This window comes from Rattus norvegicus, chromosome 11 (assembly GCF_021556685.1).
Source record: "Rattus norvegicus strain SHRSP/BbbUtx chromosome 11, alternate assembly SHRSP_T2T, whole genome shotgun sequence".
Lineage (NCBI taxonomy): Eukaryota > Metazoa > Chordata > Mammalia > Rodentia > Muridae > Rattus > Rattus norvegicus.
This window is the reverse complement of record NC_141544.1, coordinates 57,420,131-57,439,751: the sequence shown is the minus strand read 5'-3', so window position 1 is coordinate 57,439,751 and position 19,621 is coordinate 57,420,131. Positions and strand designations below refer to the sequence as shown.

Genomic DNA, 19,621 nt, shown 5'->3' with positions numbered 1-19,621 from the left:
ACACATGAGGAACTTTATTAAAGGGTCTTAACATTAACAAGGTGGAGAATCGCCTTGCAGTCTCCATCTGCACTCAGAGCTTTGGCTGTTCCACAGCTCTCAGACACAAAACCTGCCTGCAGAGAGCTGGTCTGCCAGGAGTGTTCTCACTCCAAAGATCACAGGTTCACAGGCTCATGGGCTCAGAGGCCCACAGCTCCAGCCAGAGACAGCAAGACCAACTAGTATCAGAGATAATCAGATGGCTAGAAACAAGATCAAGAACCTAAGCAACAGAAACCAAGATTAATCTTGGTATCATCAGAATCCACTTCTCCCACCACAGCAAATACTGGATATCCCAACAGACTGGAAAAGCAAGATCTGAGTTTAAAATCACATCTCATGATGATGACAGAGGATTTTTTTTTTCAGCATGCATTTCTTTTTTTTTTTATTTTTTTTTTATTAACTTGAGTATTTCTTATATACATTTCGAGTGTTATTCCCTTTCCCGGTTTCCGGGCAAACATCCCCCTCCCCCCTCCCCTTCCTTATGGGTGTTCCCCTCCCAACCCTCCCCCCATTGCCGCCCTCCCCCCATAGACTAGTTCACTGGGGGTTCAGTCTTAGCAGGACCCAGGGCTTCCCCTTCCACTGGTGCTCTTACTAGGATATTCATTGCTACCTATGGGGTCAGAGTCCAGGGTCAGTCCATGCATAGTCTTTAGGTAGTGGCTTAGTCCCTGGAAGCTCTGGTTGCTTGGCATTGTTGTACTTTTGGGGTCTCGAGCCCCTTCAAGCTCTTCCAGTTCTTTCTCTGATTCCTTCAATAGGGGACCTATTCTCAGTTCAGTGGTTTGCTGCTGGCATTCGCCTCTGTATTTGCTGTATTCTGGCTGTGTCTCTCAGGAGCGATCTACATCCGGCTCCTGTCGGTCTGCACTTCTTTGCTTCATCCATCTTGTCTAATTGGGTGGCTGTATATGTATGGGCCTTGACAGAGGATTTTAAGAAGGACATAAATAACTCCCTTAAAGAAATATAGGAGAACACAGGTAAATAGGTAGATGGCCTTAAAGAGGAAATACAAAAATCCTTAAAGAATTATAGGAAAACACAACAAAACAGGTGAAGGAATTGAACAAAACCATCCAGGATCTAAAAAGGAAAATAGAAACAATAAAGAAATCACAAATAGAGACAACCCTAGAAATAGAAAACCTAGGAAACACATCAGGAGTCATGGATGTAAGCATCACCAAAAGAATACAAGAGATTGAAGAGAGAATCTCAGGGACAGAAGATGTCATAGAAAACATTAGCTCAATAGTGAACGAAAATGCAAAAAGCAAAAAGCTCCTAACCCAAAACATCCAGGAAATCCAGAACACAGGGAGAAGACCAAAGCTAAGGATAAAAGGTATAGAAGAGAAGAAAGATTACCAACTTAAAGGGCTAGTAAATATCTTCAACAAAATTATAGAAGAAAATTTCCCTAACCTAAAGAAAGAGATGCCCATGAACATACAAGAAACCTTCAGAACTCCAAAAAGATTGGACCAGAAAAGAAATCCCTACCTTCACACAATAGTCAAAACACCAAATGCACTAAACAAAAAAGAATATTAAAAGCAGTAAAGGAAATAGGTCAAGTAACATATAAAGGCAGACCTATCAGAATTACTCCAGATTTCTCAACAGACTATGAAAGCTAGAAGATCCTGGGCAAATGTCATACAGAAGAGAACATAAATGCCAGCCCAAGTTACTGTATCCAGCAAAACTCTCAATTATCATGGATGGAGAAATCAAGATATTCCATGAAAAAAAAAACAAATTTATACAATATCTTTCCAGAAATCGAGCCCTACAAAGGATAATAGATGGAAAACTCCAACACAAGGAGGGAAACTATACCCTAGAAAAGGCAAGAAAGTAATCTTGCAACAAAGCAAAAAGAAGACCAATAACAATAAAAAACAACAGAAAGCCCACATACACATGGAAGCTGAACAATGCTCTACTCATTGACAACTCTTAGCTCTGAATGCCTGGAAAAAGAAACTGGAAAGAGCATACACTAACAGCTTGACAGCACACCTGAAAGCTCTAGAAGAAAAAGAAGCAAATTCACTCAAGAAGAGTAGATGGCAGGAAATAATCAAACTCTGAGCTGAAACCAACCAAGTAGAAACAAAAAGAACTATAAAAAGAATCAACAAAACCAGGAGCTTGTTCTTTGAGAAAATCAACAAGATAGATAAACCCTTAGTCATCCTAATCAGAGGACACAGAGTGTGTACAAATTAACAAAATTAGAAGTGAAAAGGAAGAAATAACAACAGAAACTGAAGAAATAAAAAAAATTATCAGATCCTATTACAAAAGCCTATACATAACAAAACTGGGACACCTGTATGAGATGGACAATTTTCTGGACAGATTCCAGGTACCAAAGTTAAATTGGGGTCATCTAAACAGTTTCATAACCCCTAAAGAAATAAAAGCAGTCATGAAAAGTCTCCCAACCAAAAAAACTTCAGGAGCAGATGAGTTTATTAAAGAATTCTATCAGACCTTCAAAGAAGACCTAATACCAATACACTTGAAACTACTCCACAAATTAGAAACAGAAGGAACACTATCCAATTCCCTTTTTGAAGCCACAGTTACTCTTATACCTAAACCACACAAAGACCCTACAAAGAAAGAAAACATCACATAGATTACCTTTATGAATATTGATGCAAAAATACTCAATAAAATTTTTGCAACTGAATCCAAGAACACATTAAAATGATCATCTATAATGATCAAGTAGGCTTCATCTCAGGGATGCAAGGATGGTTCAATATATGGAAATCCATCAATGTAATTCACTATATAAACAAATTCAAGGAAAAAATCCACATGATCATTTATTAGATGCTAAGGAAGCACTTGACAAAACTCAACACCTTTCATGATAAAAGTCTTGGAAAGATCAGGAATTTCAAGGCCCACACCTAAACATAGTAAAAGCAATCTACAGCAAACCAGTAGCCAACATCAAACTAAATGGAGAGAAACTTGAAGCAATCCCACTAAATCAGATACTAGCCAAGGCTGCCCACTCTCTCCTTACATATTCAGTATAGTACTTGAAGTCCTAGCCAGAGCAATTAGATAACAAAAAGAGGTCAAAGGGATACAAATTGGAAGAGAAGAAGTAAAATATCACCATTTGCAGATGATATGATTGTATACTTAAGAGACCCCAAAAAGTCCACCAATGAACTACTAAGGCTGATGAACAACTTCAGCAAAGTGGCTGGCTATAAAATTAACTCAAATAAATCAGTAGCCTTCCTCTACTTAAAGGATTAACAGGTTAAGAAAGCAATTAGGAAAATGACATCCTTCATAATAACCACAAATAATCTAAAATACCTTGGTGTGACTCTAACCAAGCAAGTGAAAGATCTGTATGACAAGAACTTCATGTCTCTGAAGAAACATTTCAAAGATCTCAGAAGCTGGAAAGATCTCCCATGGTCATGAATTGGCAGGATTAATATAGTAAAAATGGCCATTTTGCCAAAAGCAATCTACAGATTCAATGCAACCCCCATCAAAATTTTGACTCAGTTCTTCATAGAATTAAAAAGAGCAATTTGCAAATTCATTTGAAAAGTAAAACATCCTGGATGTTGAAAACTATCTTCAATAATAAAAGAACTTCTGGGGGAATCACCATCCCTGACCTCAACCTGTATTACAGAGCAATTGTAATAAAAATCTGCACAGTATTGATACAGAAACAGGCAGGTAAAGCAATAGAATAGAATTAAAGACCCAGAAATGAACCCACATACCTATGGTCACTTGATCTTTGACAAAGGAGCTAAAACTATTCAATGGAAAACACAGTATTTTCAACAAATGGTGCTGGTTCCACTGGAGGTGAGCTTGTAGAAGAATGCAAATTGACCCATTCTTATCTCTTTGTAAAAAGTTCAAGTCCAAGTGGATCAAAGACCTCCACATAAAACCAGACCCACTGAAGCTAAGAGAAGAGAAAGTGGGGAATAACCTTGAACACATAAGCACAAGAGAAAATTTCCTGAACAGAACACCAATGGCTTATGCTCTAAGATCAAGAATCACCGAACAGGACATCATAAAATTGCAAAACTTCTATAAGGCAAAGGATACTGTCAGTAGAACAAAATGACAATCAACAGATTGGGAAACAGTCTTTACCAATCCTACATCCGATAAAAGGCTAATATTTAATATATACAAAGAACTCAAGAAGTTAGGCTCCAGATAATCAAATAATCCTATTTTAAAAAATGGGATACACAGCTAAACAAAGAATTCTCAACTGAGGTATACCCAATCTAAGAAGCACCTAAAAGAATGTTCAGCATCCTTACTCATCAGGGAAATGCAAATCAAAATAACCTTGAGATTCCACCTCACACCAGTCAGAATGAATAATATCTAAAACTCAGGTGACAATAGATGCTGGTGAGAATGTGGAGAAAGAGGAAAACTCCTCCATCATTGGTGAGACTGCAAGCTGGTACAACCACTCTGGAAATCAGTCTGGCTGTTCCTCAGAAAATTGCACTGAGGTGCCAGCAATACCCCTCCCGGGCATATACCTAAAACATTCTCCAACATATAACAAGAACACATGCTCCACTATGTTCATAGTAGCCTTATTTATAATAGCCAGAAACTGGAAAGAACCCAGATGTCCTTCAACAGAGGAATGGATACAGAAAGTGTGGCACATCTACACAATGGAGTACTGTTCAACTATTAAAAATAATGACTACATGAAATTCTTAGGCAAATGGGTGGAACTAGAAAATACCATCCTGAATGAGGTAACCCAGTCACAAAGACTGCACATTGTATGTACTCATTAATAAGTGGATATTAGCCCAAAAGTTTAGAATATCTAAGAAAAAAAATCACAGATCATATGAAGCCCAAGATGAAGGAAGATCAAAATGTGGATGCTTGAGTCCTTACTATAAGGGAAACTAAATAATCACTGGACAAAGAATAGGGACAAATAGTGGAGCAGGACTGAAGAAAAGGTCATCCATAGACTGCCTCAGCTGGGGATCCATCCCACATGTGGCCCCCAAACCCAGTCATTATTGCTGATGCCAAGAAGTACATGCTGACAGGAGTCTGATGTCGGTGTCTCCCGAGAGGCTCTGCCAGAGCCCTATTGATACAGATGAGGATGCTTGCAGCTAACCATTGGACTGAACAAGGGGAGCCCAATGCAGGAGTTAGAGAAAAAACTGAAGGAGCTGAAGGATTTTGCAACACCATAGGAAGAACAACAATATCAACCTACCAGACCCCATCAGAACTCCCAGGGTCTAAACCACCAAACAATGAGTACACATGAAAGGACCCATGACTCCAGCCACATATGTAGCAGAGGATGGAATTGTCCAGCATCAATAGGAAGAAAAGCCCTTGGTCCTGTGAAGGCTCGTTTCGCCAATGTAGGTTAATGCCAGGGTGTTGAGGTTGGAGTAGGTGGGTGAGATGGGGAGCAACCTCATAGAAGCAGGGGGCAGGAATGGGAGAGGGGGGAAAGGGGGATAACATTTGAAATGTAAATACATAAAATAGCCAAGAAAAATAAAATTAAAAAAAAAGAAGGTTGAGATTCACTGTCTTAGTGGTCATGACACATAGGTTGAGGACCACTGATCTAATAGATGGAAGAATAAACAAAAGTGTGTATCATATCCTCAATCACTGTTTGTTCTTTTAACCACTTTTCCCCCAAAGCCTGAACACTTGTATTAATACTGGGGACACCTAGTGAGCAAAGTGGAAGAGGGCAGAAACCACATACTTTAGACACAGGGACCAGAAGCCCCAGAGCTGGAACTGACTTGACGGTTAGGAGCACGCGCTCTTCTTTTTTTTTTTTTTTGGTTCTTTTTTTCGGAGCTGGGGACCGAACCCAGGGCCTTGCGCTTCCTAGGTAAGCGCTCTACCACTGAGCTAAATCCCCTGGAACTGACTTGAAAACCTCCCTCTGAGGCTTTGCTTCCATGCCACCAGGCAGGCTTCCAAAGGAGGGAAGCAAGCAACGTAGCCCTACCCAGCTATGATGCCTATGAATCACAACAACCACCAGGGTCCAATAACCCTAAGGGTGAAGTACTGGTATGCATGACTTGGTGGTAGCCAGCAGCTCTTTAATTGAACTTAAGACCTGCTCAACAAGAGTGAATGCTGGGATGATACTGGTAACCTAGGTAATTACCCAGGGCTAGTGAAGTCACGGACCTTGAAGGAAAGCCTATAACTTTATTAAACTAGCACTATCCCAAAGTGCATTCTAAACATTTGTCCTTATACCCACAAATACTTGTTAGCCTTAGATTGAAATTCTGAATTAGCCACTGTATGACCGTAGAAACCTTACTCTCTCCACGTTTCAATACATCATTTTCCAAGTGTGCGTGCAAGAGTCTACCATCTAAGGTTAACAAACACAGTAATCACACATGTGTCTTTCTGTGAAGTAAACACATCATAGCAAGCATGGCCACACAACTGTCTAGTTCTAGAGCAAACAGCGTAGACAAAGGCCAGCACTATATACCACTTCATTCTCATAGTGACTGGAAGAAATAGGGACCAACAAGCCCACAATCTTACTAAGGAAGAAAAGCATTATGCATGTAAGACGTAGCCCTATGTCTATGCATGTAAGATGTGCTGTGGGTAAATTTGGTATAATATTTTAATTTACTGTTCTGGGGATATTTAAGGCACCAATGTCTTTTGTAAAAGAAATATTTATCTGAAATTGTGAAATCTTACATATCATGAACTTTTGATTTCAATTCTTCTACTGAATTTAATTCAAATTCACTTTTCCCTGCATTGTTCTTAAACAGCTTTTCTTCTGAGAGCTGGGTGTATCCTATCTCTGACTCATCCATCAAATTCCTTTCTAACTCTCACTTTGTCTGTCCCTAAATTAGATTTCATTGTTTGGGATTAAAGGTGTGTATAAAAGGGTTCCAGCCAGGATTAAAGGTGTGTACTAAGGGTGTGTCTGCATTGCGGCCAGATCACAGAGACTGAAAGGTCCTTAGATGAGATCAGAATAGCCATGTTGATGGATTAAAAATCCTCTACAAATGTTCATTACAGAAAATATACTTTGTGATAGACTCTGGGTCAAAGATAGACAGTCCTTACACAAAAGGAACAGTGTTAGTTTGGCAACTGATTGATGATTCAAACCAGAAATGGGCTAATTTTACTTTCAGGTCATCAAGAATGAATAGGGAAACTTCTTACACAGGTTACTACTCCCAAGAAGTAAATACAGCACTCAGGAATATTGGCTGTGAAGCTTGGAGTTAACAAGAGCACAGCATAAATCAGGGCTGGAACAGTGAGTGAGTAGACACAGGAAGGAAGCTGCAGGCTGAAAAGTACCCTCTGTAAACATCCCAGAAGAGGTCTGATTTAATTTTGTTCATTTATTTGTTTAACTAGGAACTTGGATGGAATTTTCCTCCAACAGGGCCTATTGGCCTATTTCTAAGTGCTGAGAGAAAGGGTACCAGCTCACTTATAAGAACACCAGTTGGAAACTCAACAGCTGTGTTAATACCATAGTGCTAGTCTGTAGAATAGTCTGAGGAACTGTGTAATCTTTTGGAGGTGACAAGGCTAACCAACCAAAAGAGGCTGAAATCAGAGTCTGGCACAATTTCCTTTCAGGAGATCATTTTTCATAGGCATAGCATTTTTCTAAAAAAAATCTATTTTCTGTCTATTAAAGAGAATCATGTATAATAGTGTAAATATTTTCTAGAACCTGTGGAATTTCAGGCATAATAGAGAAAGGTACAGATAAAGTCACTTTGTTTCTTGTCAGGAAATTACTACCTTATTCTAACTCATCACCTTTAAATTTTTTCTCTTGAAAAAAAAAATCCACAGAGGACAGTCATCTCTGCTCAGGACAGCAAGAACAAGAAGGCATTTGCACAGGCCAGTCCAAAGTGGTGATGGGTGGTTTGGGAGAAAAGACTCATTGTCTTCTACGGTTTTCCTGAGACAGCTAAGTGTAAAAGTCCATAGCTGGCTCTGGAAAGCCAAAGGTGACTTTACACAAGTGGTTCACAGATCAACAAACAGTCTGAGAGGAAACCATGCACACAAACCCCATGAGACAAGCTTCTCTGGATGCCAGGATGACCTTAGAAAAAGAACAGTTGTCATCTGCGTGTCAACATCTTTTCTCCATGACAAGATAATCCTCGTGAAGATCTCTGTGCCTCGACTGTCAGGTTGAAGTGTGTATAGTATATATTGTTGAGATCTTTGTTGAAGCAAAGCCAGAATAGTATGATGAAGTCCCACTTAGAACCTTTAATTAAGCTGAAAAGAGACTTGTAGAGAAAGTCTGAAAGAGTAAGACCTAACTGTGAAAAGGAGGTTGTGTGTTGGCTGCTCAGCTTTCGGCCCTGCTGGGTGTGGCTGTGCACACCTGTAAAAGCAGAGCTCCGGAAGCTGAGACATTGGCTTCAGCTGATGAATGCTTAGCTCTGTTGATTTTTGCATTTGATGGTGCAGTACTTCGTGGCAACAGCATTTAGAGGAAAGCACCTATTCGACGTAAATCTGGGAGCAGAATGGAGGGAGAAGAGAGGCCATGGCCCCTATAACCTGATTCAAGGGCCTTTTAATAGTTATTCAGGCTCAGAATTTCTTTCATTCCACTTGCTAACTGGCTAATTGACAAATGACATGGCAAGGAGTTTCTGACAAATGAATAAAGAGTGTATGCAGTCCTCTGGCTGGGATGTATGCTTGCAAATCGTTCTTGTGAAGCTTTGGGGGTGATCGAGAGCTAGGTACTCTAAAGGATAAAAAAAGAGGATTGTGCTTCTACACCCAAAAACTCAGTAATACACCAGTCATCTCCTAGGTCCGTTTTCAATGCAGATAATCAACCAATTGACACCAACTGATATACATTGAGTGTGTACTTTAAATCCAGAATACTACAGTTGAGCTATGTTCAAACAAGATAAGAAGACAGATGTTTGCCTCCAATGAAACTTATTTCATGTACAAATATAATTAATCTTGTTTCTACTCGGGCCTCTTCGAATTTAATCAGTGCAAACCTGGATCCAGTGTTCCTCTTTTCACTGACTAGTTGATTCTTCCAACCACACACTAGAACAATGAAACTTTGCGTGGTGGGCATTTGATGCCAGGACTCAGGAAGGTAGGACAAGAGAATTTTCATTTGAAGCAGCTTAAGCTAAAGAGCAAAACCCTACAACTAAGAAAGGAGGAGGAAGTAGAAAATAAGAAAGAGAACAAAGTGGGAAAGAAGGAGGAGAGAAGGGGGGAGGAGGAGGAAGAGCCAGTTTCTCATATACCTAAGACTGTGTAGCCTAATGGTTAAAGCCTGAGGGTCTGGTGTTAGACTCTATGCCTACCTCTTATTTACTATGAGTTGTGGGCAAGTATTTTAATCTACCTGTGCCTCTGTGGGGTAGCAACCCTCAAAAGGTTTCCTTCTGAGACAATACCATGAGCTGGATACTCAGAACACTTGCTAACTGTTAAATGATCAAAAATAATAGCTAGATGTCTCAAATAGCCATCTGTGCACAATAGACTCTTCCAAAACTAGTAGGAGAGGAATATATGACCACCCAATGGAAAAAGACCCTGACGATCATTCCACAGATTTTTATCACAGGGTCATAATGATTCAGCATCTTGCCTGAGGTCAGGCAGGTGGTCAGCAGGCACAATGTCATTGAGGGAAGGGACAAGAACTCAAACCTGACCCTTCACTTGCATATATGTCATATCGATAGATGGTTTTTATTAACAGGGTGCTAAAGATCTACCTGCACATGTTAGGTCTATTATGAGAACAGGGCAAGGTTCTAGCAATCACACGCCTGTCAAAGACTTCAAAGTGGCCTTTGTTAATGAAAAATAACAGCCCAGCGTACCAGAACACTAGAACAGAGCTGGAAGACATCGCTGCCAGGTGTTCACACTGCCATGTCCTGCTGAGCGTCTAGCCTAGCCCACCCCGGCTGCAAGAGGCGAGCATGTTGGGTGAGCTGTGGAGACGTATCATTTCACTAAGCCACCACTTGGCACTGGTGTCATTTCGGTTTCCCAGGCCCACATCAATCTACTTCACAAACTCTCCTTCGCTGACAACCCAACCCCTCTTAGGGTGCTCGCACTTTCAACAGAAGCTTACCTCCATTACACACACACACACACACACACACACACACACACACACACACACACGATTTCTCGTAGATTTGCTCAATGCTCCAAGGACAGCTCCACACCCTCTAGCAGTTAGTTGCACCTTTGCCATATTTTGCCTTGCTCCTAGATGCTCTCCCACCCCTATGACCCCTCCCCACACTGCCCCATAAAACAAACTGGCAAAACCCCTTCCCAGACACGGCAGTGTTTCCAAGAAACCAACCTACATTCAGATAGTCTTTTCTATCATCTGCACCCCAGAACCTTCTATATCTCTAAGGCCCCCACCAGTTCTCCTTTGCTGTCCGTACATGATGCTTTCTCTTTCACGACCGTATGTCACACCTGGCTAGCAAGTGTGCGGAACTGGATAAACCCTGGTTTCTAGGAGGGAAGTCGGAATGCTGCTTGAAGAATCTGATGCACAGAGGCCAGGGAGGAAGGCAAAAAGGAATGAAAGGCAGCAAAGCAAGGCTGGCCTAACAACTGGCATGTTTTCACTCAGTACTCTAGACCCTATCAATATGTATGATCACTTATTATCCACACATTATAAAGGAGAAAATTGGGGAGCAGATGGGGATCTACCATGAAGCTATGAACGGATGGAGACAAGCTAGCTCTCATTGCCTCTTTGCGATAATGTCGTTCTAACCCAGCATCCCTAAATCCTCTGTAATTGTGGACCAAAACATGCTCTAGAAGTAATCATTCTTGCTCCAAATTCCCACCCAGGGCTTTAAGAGCCAGAAATTAAAGATCTACTTGAGGGAAGTCTTCCCCAAACAGTAAACAGCATGCACTGTTACTCTGAACTTCGAAACACATTACTCAGACAGAAGAAATCATAGATTTTCAGAAGGAATGGGCCTTGAGCCACCCACCAGGAGGTCAGCATTTTCCACCACCTCATTGCTAAATCAGTAGAGCCCTCTGTAATAGCGCACGTATAATAAACACCATGGATACTGTTTTTGATGGAACAACAGGTTAATTATGTAATTATAGGATTGCAGACACGTCGAGCGGTCTATCACTTGTTTAATTATTGTGGTAATAATCTAAAAGGAATTTGGTTCTCCCTTTTTGAGTTAGGATATTTGCCCTTTCAACTACATTCAAACTTAAGTGAAAGATCTGGTAAATCTTTTATGTCATTCAAGTTGTAAATAATTTGTCAAACGTTGTGTTAACTCCAAATACATCAGAGAGTTTTCTCAGTCATCTATCAAAATAGGGAATGGAGGACAGGAGGAGGAGGAGGAGGAGGGGGAGGAGGAGGAGGAGGGGGAGGAGGAGGAGGAGGAGTAAGAATAAGAATAAGAATTATTTAACTTTGGGATGAAGAAAGGTTTACAACAAAACACCAGTCAAAAATTTGTTCTCAAGAAACCTTATACTAGCACCAACCCTCGTCAATTTTAAATAGCAAACCAAACATTTTCCACAAAACAGAAAAAAAAAAAAAAAAGAAGAAGCCCGATGTCCCTGCAGTCTTTCCCAGCGTGAGATGTTTTTCTCCCCTTAACAAACAGAAGTCTGTGGAGAAGAGCAAAGGTGCAGGCTAGAGAGCTCAGCAGGACAAGGAGGAGGATGTCCCCAAGTCTTCAGAACTTACCCAGCTTGGCCTGTTTACTCACACCTTACTGGGTCCCCACTTTGTCAGTTAGGATCAGAAGGCAGCTGGACTTTTGTTGCCGTTTCTGTTCTTTTGATCGCAAAGCCCCATGAAAATTAAACTGTGTTGATGTGATGTGGCCTCGCCTCAAATAGGGGAGAAGAAAAGGATTCAAGCTTGGGTTGCTGATTGCTTCTTGGGAAAAAAAAATATTTAAGTAGTAAGTGGCTAGCAGGAGGCTACGTGGGGGACGTGCCTTGCTGGTGGCAGGCCTGGAAAGGGCCCACAAACTTTCTCGGCACAGCTGTCCAGATGTGCTTCATCTGGTTTCCCGGCGGGGCACTGGCTGTGGCTGCGGTTGGAGGCAAAGCCTCCTCCCTGGTTACCGATTGGTGGAGCAGCCTGCCACTCCTGTGGGCTCAATCTGCCTCCGCCCACTAGGCTACTCGCCTCCTAGAAAAGAATTTAGCTGGGCGCTCTACGCTGTGCAGTCGCTGATGTGGCACTGCGTGGCAACGGGGTCTGGGGAGTGGTGGTTGGAGCAATCGCCAGAACTCGGAGCTTGCCCCTGCCCTCGCTCCTTGACGGCAGGCCTTGTAAGGAACTAGTTTGTTTAAACAGAGGAATCGCTACCGATTGAGGCAAGGAACGGAATCAGTAGCTTAAGGGGGTCGAAGAAGGGGTTGAAGAAGTGCGTTACCCACGCCTCCAAAAGGGCGGTCCAGTCCCGCCTCAAAGATTTCCTATCCACACCTTCCCTGGTGAGAGAAAAGTAGGAGTTGAAGAGAACTAATTGGGGAACCAGTATTCTAAAGATTCAGGAATAATGGACCTTTTACTAAATCAGAAATGTGGTCGTTTCCAGAGAGAAGCCCTGGGTGGGTGCTTAAAAAAATGCTTGAGGTTTACTCGCTGAGGTTTGCTTTCCTGCGGACAGGAGTAATTCTTGGGAAGACAAGAACTCTCATTTTGACCTGTTAGAACTATAGAATCGCACCACGCATGTTTTGATTCTGTATGAGGTCATTGAAGTCATTTGTGTCCTGTGTTCAGCTCTCAGAATTATTTGTAATCGATCAACGGTCCTCCTCCTTTCATGGAAAGCTGCTTCATAATGGGCTGATCACCAAGGATAAACTTGCTTTTTATAAATTACCGTTAACAGATACCACGTTTATTGACTACTAGGACAGGCTCCTCACAAAAGAAAAAAAAAGATTCTGCTTGCAGGAATGTAGATTTCCCAGAGCAATACATAACTAGCCCTCTTAGACTTATACCGAAGTCAGCATGAAGAAATTCGGGAAGGCTGACAGAAGGCACACACACTAGAACCTCAGCATTCAAGGGGCCACATCATGGTGAGGCTGTAGGTTAGCTTGAACTTGAAGCTGAAGATGTCAGTCTGGACCTAGAATGTCCCCAAAGGACATGAATTAAAGCCTGAGAAAGTAGAACCATCAAAGTCAAGATATGACAGAAAAAAGTTAGGCCACTGTGAAGCATTACCTTTTTTAAAAAATAAATAAATAAACTTATTCACTTTACATTCCGTTTACTGTCTCCCTTCCCTGTCATCCCCTCTCACAATCCTTCCCCCATCCTTGCTCCCCTTCTACTCTGAGCAAGTGGGAGCCCCTCTGCACACACCTCCACCCTAGCATTTCAAGTCTCTGGGAGCCTAGGTGCTTCCTCTCACTCTGAGGCCAGACAAGGCAGCCCAGCTAGAACATATCCCACATGCAGGCAACAGCTTTCGGAACTTGAATAGCTCCCATTCCAGTTGTTTGGGACCCATATGAAGACCAAGTTGCACACCTCCTCTATGTGAGTGAGTCTAGGTCCAGTCTGTGTATGATAGTGGTTCAGACTCTGAGAGCCCCAAGGGTTCAGGTTAGTTCACCCTGTTGGTCTTCCTATGGAGTTTCTATCCCCCTAGGGGCCACAATCCTTCCTCCTATTCTTCCATAAGAGTGTCCAAGTTCCATCCAATGTTTGGCTGTGGTAGAGCATGGTCTTAAAGGATGTATTTGTCCCCAGCCCTTTCTAGTCTCTCTTTGCTGACTAGGCATGAGCCGACTTCCTCTACCACGCGTTTCAGCCATGATATTCCTCCTCATCCTAGCCCCAAGAGTATTAAGGCTGAAAGCTCTGAGACTTTAAGTCAAATAAACCTTTCCTAGTTTTAAGTTGCATATTTTGTCATGGTGATCGGAAAGCTGACTGCAGAGTAAGTAACTAAAATGCAAACAGGAATAGAAATGTATGGGCGGGGGGAACTATAGTAAACTCAGTGTTAGCTCCTTCCATAGGAAGGGTGAGAGAAAGAGAAGTGTAGATTTAAAAAAGAATGCTTTAATACTTTGTTTAATAGCCACTTTGCTGTAACTGAAAAGCAGTAAGAAACTGCAGCCCACTCACATTCACTCAGGAAAGCCCTACGCGGATCCTACCATTGGCTCTTACTAGCTAGGCTATGGCAAGATAAAGAAGTCAAAACTCCTTAACCATATAGCAGCAAATGCAATACAGAAATATATAAAAAGAATCACACACCCACACAGACACACACAGACACACACACACACACACACACACACACACACACAAAGTGGAGTTTTCTCAGGAATGTAGGTCTTGTTCAGTACTCAAAAAAAAAATCAAAGAACAATCAGTATAATCCATGTTATCAATAGACTAAAATAAAGTCATAAATTATCAAGGAGACAAGGACTTAGCAAAGCTCAGCACCATAAATACTCCAGAGAAATGGGAGTAACGGAGAACTTCCAACTTTTAATAGGTGTGTATAAAAAAGCTCTCCAAGGTGAAGATCGAGATAGTTGTCCGCATGCTTCCTGGTTGGGCTGAAGTGAGGTTCTCCAGGGATAAAGCTGTGAGACCGATAGCAGGTGAGTGGTTGTTCAGGTTTAAGGAAGGTGAGGGCTGGAAGGAAGTGAGTGTGGCTATAAAAGGCACCCAAGGGAACGTTTATAGTAATGGAAACATTGTGTCACTTGCCTGTGCTAGGATACAGCACAGTTCAGCGGAGTGAAGCTGGAATAAACTGGAGATGGATCCATGACATCTCCTTTATGTCAACGAACTACCTGTACATCTACAACTACCTCAAAATAAAAAGGTTAACTTTTAAAGAGTTTCCGAGTTGGTGGCTCACCTCCTCTCAGGCCATACTTCTTTTTTTTTTATTATTGGATATTTTTTATTTACATTTCAAATGTTATCCCCTTTCCCTGTTTCACCTCCAGAAACTCCCATCCTCTTCTCCCTCCCCCTGCTTCGATGAGGGTGCTCCCCCACTCAACCACCCACTCCTGCCTACCCACCCTGGCATTCCCCTCAGGGGAGCTCTGGTTGATTGGTATTGGACTTCTTATGGGGTTGCAAACCCCTTCAGCTCCTTCAGTCCTTTCTCTAACTCCTCCACTGGGGACTCTGTGCTCAGTCCAATGGTTGGTTGCCAGCATCCACCTCTGTATTTGTCAGGCTCTGGCAGAGTCTCTCAGGAGACAGCTATATCAGGCTCCTGTCAGCAAGCACTTCTTGGCATCCACAATAATGTCTGAGTTTGGTGACTGTATACGGGATGGATCCTCAGGTGGGGCAGTCTCTGGATGGCCTTTCCTCCAGTCTCTGCTCTACACTTTGTCTCCATATTTCCTCCTGTGAGTATTTTTGTTCCCTCTTCTAAGAAGGACTGAAGAGGACACTTCTAAGAAGGATATTTTGTTCTTTCTTCTTGAGCTTCATGTGGTCTGTGAACTGTATCTTATGTATTCTGAGCTTTTGGGCTAATATCCACTTATCAGTGAGTGCATATCATGTGTGTTATTTTGTGATTGGGTTACCTCACTCAGGATGATATTTTCTAATTTCTTCCATCTGCCAAAGAATTTCATAAAGTCGTTGTTTTTAATAGATAAGTAGTGCTCCATTATGTAGATGTACCACATTTTCTGTATCCATTCCTCTGTTGAAGGGCATCTGGGTTCCTTCCAGCTTCTGGCTATTGTAAATAAGGCTGCTATGAACATAGTGGAGCATGTGTCTTAGTTATATTCTGGAGCATCTTTTGGGTATATACTTAAGAGTGGTGTAGCTGGGTCCTCAGGTAGTATAATGTCCAATTTTCTGAGGAACCACCAGACTGATTTCCAGAGTGGTTGTACCAGTCTGCAATCCCAACAATGGGGGAGTGTTCCTCTTTCTCCACATCCTCGCCAGTATCTGCTGTCACCTGAGTTTTTGATCTTAAACACTCTGACTGACTAGATGACCAGAGACAAGCCCAGGAACCTAAGCAACAGAAACCAAGGCTACTTGGCATCATCAGAATCCAGTTCTCCCACTACAGCAATTCCTGGATAACCCTCAACACACCGGAAAAGCAAGATTCGGATTTCAAAGCACATCTCATGATGCTGACCATACTTCTCTGTACGTCAGTTTGATGAAACTTCTCCAAAATGAAATCATCTTTTTTCTGCTCCTGGATGACATCCTAGATTAAAGAGGTTGAGGATCATTTAAAACAAACAAACAAACAAACAAACATTGGAAGTTTGGGGCTCTTCCCTGACCATCATGGAGCATGATGTTCGTTATCCCTTTCATGGCAGCACCAGGCCAACTGGGTGGTTCGCTCTATAGTGTGTCATCTGGCTTGGTAAATCGACATGGCCCCATATAATAGGGATAAAGAACACTTGGCCGAGTACTCAGCTCACTGAGTCTGAGCACAGGAGGATGCATACACTCGGATCTCTGTAGGCTTTACTACAAGGCACTTGCTATTCTTGTATCTGATCCTCTTGACAAAGAAGCTTGATGTGAATAAGGAATAAATGGGAGAACAGATGAGGCCATGGACACATTGACTTGGCATTGGTAAAGGCAGACAAGAAAATGCCATGAACAGGAGCAACACCTTAGACTGTGAGACATACAGAAGAAGGAAGGGCATCAACGATAACTTTTTTCCTCTCAGAGTTGTCCTCTCCAAGGGAAACATCTTGGTACTGCTCTCACAAATTGCTGTAAGTGCTTATGATCTGTCATTTCATCGGTATTCGCTACAATTTAGCCAAGTCTATTTAAAACAAGAAGCAGCAGAGGATGGAATGTACTCCCGGTACAAAGCATATGTTAACACCTTTGGATGTCTTCTTTACCTTGTCCATACACTTCGGTATAAATTATGCCATTCAGCTGGTTACATGGGCAGGTAGAGCAGGGTGGACCAGCTACCCTGGAGATCATTGTTCATATAAACAAGGACTGGCCTCAATCATTGTAAGTTAACTAGAGCCCTAACACTTACCAATTAGTGAACCAGCAGGCCACAATGGAAATACTATCAAATGTGCCTTGACACATTCTCCACTGATACAAGATCCTCCAAGGACCCCAGTAATTGTCAACAACAATGGAACCTCTAGTAATATGCTGCATATCCCCAAGGATGCATATCTTGAATGATGCCAGGTACTAGTTGCTTTCTCCTCCTAAAACACAATGATCTCTATTTTAAAGGGGATTGTAAGAGGTGTATAAATGTTTTAACAAACATAATCAAGTAATTTTGATTGCTGAGGTAATTTCTCTGTAAATGAAACTGAGGGCTGGAGAGATGGCTGGAGGTATAGACTCTTGCTGTCAAGCCTAATGACTTGAGTTTGATGTCCAGAACCCACTTAGTGGAACAAGGGAACTGACTCCCATAAATTGTCCTCTGACCTCCATCCATGGATCTTGGCTTGTGTAAACACATGCACTAAATAAAACAAATAAAAATTTAGAGAAGCCGGCTTCCCTTAGCTCCTTGGAGAAGCTTTCCAGAGAGCAAAGTGATAAATTACTTGAGTGCATCCTGTTGGCAGTTTTAACGAGAGTAGTTAATGACTCAATTAGGAAAACCGGTGTAAGCTTTATCATGTGCTTTAAATAAAGTCATTACTGACATCACCTTCAAGTTATTCAGGTTAACTTCAGCTTACAGGCATCACCACCCACAGTAGTATAATCACTAACCCACCCTGTTGAATATGCTTAAAGTTTGTGTACCAAGTAAAATGGTGAGAAAAGAAAAAGAGGAAGGAAGAGAGAGAAGGAGGGAGCACCTTGGCTTTATAAGGTGGATTCTAATGGTTTATGGCATGTATACACCTGATTTGATCCAGGGGCCTCTGCAGTAAGAAAAGCGAATCTTGGATCTGTACAACAGGGCTGCAGATAATTGCAGTGCTATTTACATAGAAGATCCAAGACCAGTCTCCATGTGTATACTTGAATAAATGAGGTAGATTTTTGTCCCTGTCTCCATTGATTGTATTAATCAGATTAGCTGGTGACAGAAGACACTCATGAAAATGTGTTCTTAGAAAAGATGGTGTGGAGTGGAAGGGGAAGCCCTTGGTCCTGCTAAGACTGAACCCCCAGTGAACGTGATTGTTGGGGGGAGGGCGGTAATGGGGGGAGGATGGGGAGGAGAACACCCATATAGAAGGGAAGGGGGAGGGGTTAGGGGGATGTTGGCCCAGAATCCGGGAAAGGGAATAACATTCGAAATGTAAATAAGAAATACTCAAGTTAATAAAAAAAAAAAAGATGGTGTGGAAGCAAGGGATGGATGTTGTTAGGAGACAATTTTCTCCACAGATGTCCTAATAACAGTAGCACTGACAGCTCTTTTTCAAACATATTCTCAAGAACATTTGTGTAACCTAGAAAAATATCTCATGGTGAAAACAACCTTTCATTTAGTAACAAAGATGTCTCATTCAGTGAAAAGCAGAAAAGGTTTTCTTTCTATAGTAGGGCTTTCTAGAGTGGAGAAGCCAGGAAATAAATGTCCATTCACGCCTGATACTGGTTGCATATCTGGTAGGGTTTGGGATCCTGGGAATAAACACAAACGCTGATGCTTGAGCTACTGATGTCACTATTTAGAATAAGCTATCATTCATCTTATGGCTCTAATTCTCAACCTTTAAAAAGGAAAAAGAACGCAAGAGAAAGAAGAGGAAGGAGGAGAAAAGAACTGAAAGCAGGTGTTAGCTAATGATGTTTATACCAGATTATTAATTCAGCATTGGATAAGGAAGGAACTGAAGGAAAAGGAGAAGAAGAGGAAGAGAGAAGGGAGAGATGAAGGGACAGAAGAGAGAGAAGTAGGAATGAAGGGATAGAAAGACAATAATGCCCACCCATACCACTCCTGGGCACACACACAAGAGATGCTCCGATACATAACAAGGAGACGTGCTCCACTATGTTCATAGCACCTTATTTATGGGAAAGATGTAAAGGAGAGGGCGTGACAAAATAAACGTAGAGACGTGAGCCCACGAGATTCGATATTCAGTATTTGTAGTGGAAACTCCCTCCACTAGACTATTAGAATACCAGAGACATCCCAGCTTGGTAGAATTTTAATAGTTGACATTGGTACAATTCTGCTTCCTTTTGCTGCCCATCCTCCAAATAAACCACCTTTCCTAGTATTGACTTGAAACCTGTCTATTGGTAGAATTTTGTTCATGTTTATCCCCCTCAGGTTTTCAGGAGAAAGGCCTGTCTCTACTCCTGAATGATGTCACTGTAGTTACTTGAGATGTGGTGTAGTCCTATCTCCGATGACTACTGTACCAGTCACCATTTTTCACATGACTTGTGTTCCAAGCTCCCCTA

General features: G+C 41.8%; 1 protein-coding gene across 2 annotated transcripts in view; it reads right to left on the bottom strand.

Moving 5' to 3' along the window:
* Tmem45a (transmembrane protein 45A) overlaps positions 1-12,252 on the bottom strand; it is an 85,572-nt gene extending 73,320 nt beyond the window's left edge. For both annotated transcript variants that reach the window (NM_001350002.1, XM_087575229.1), the window contains 1 exon segment: positions 11,912-12,252. The gene's annotated coding sequence lies outside the window, so the exon portion shown is untranslated.
* Between the last annotated feature and the right edge of the window lie 7,369 nt (positions 12,253-19,621).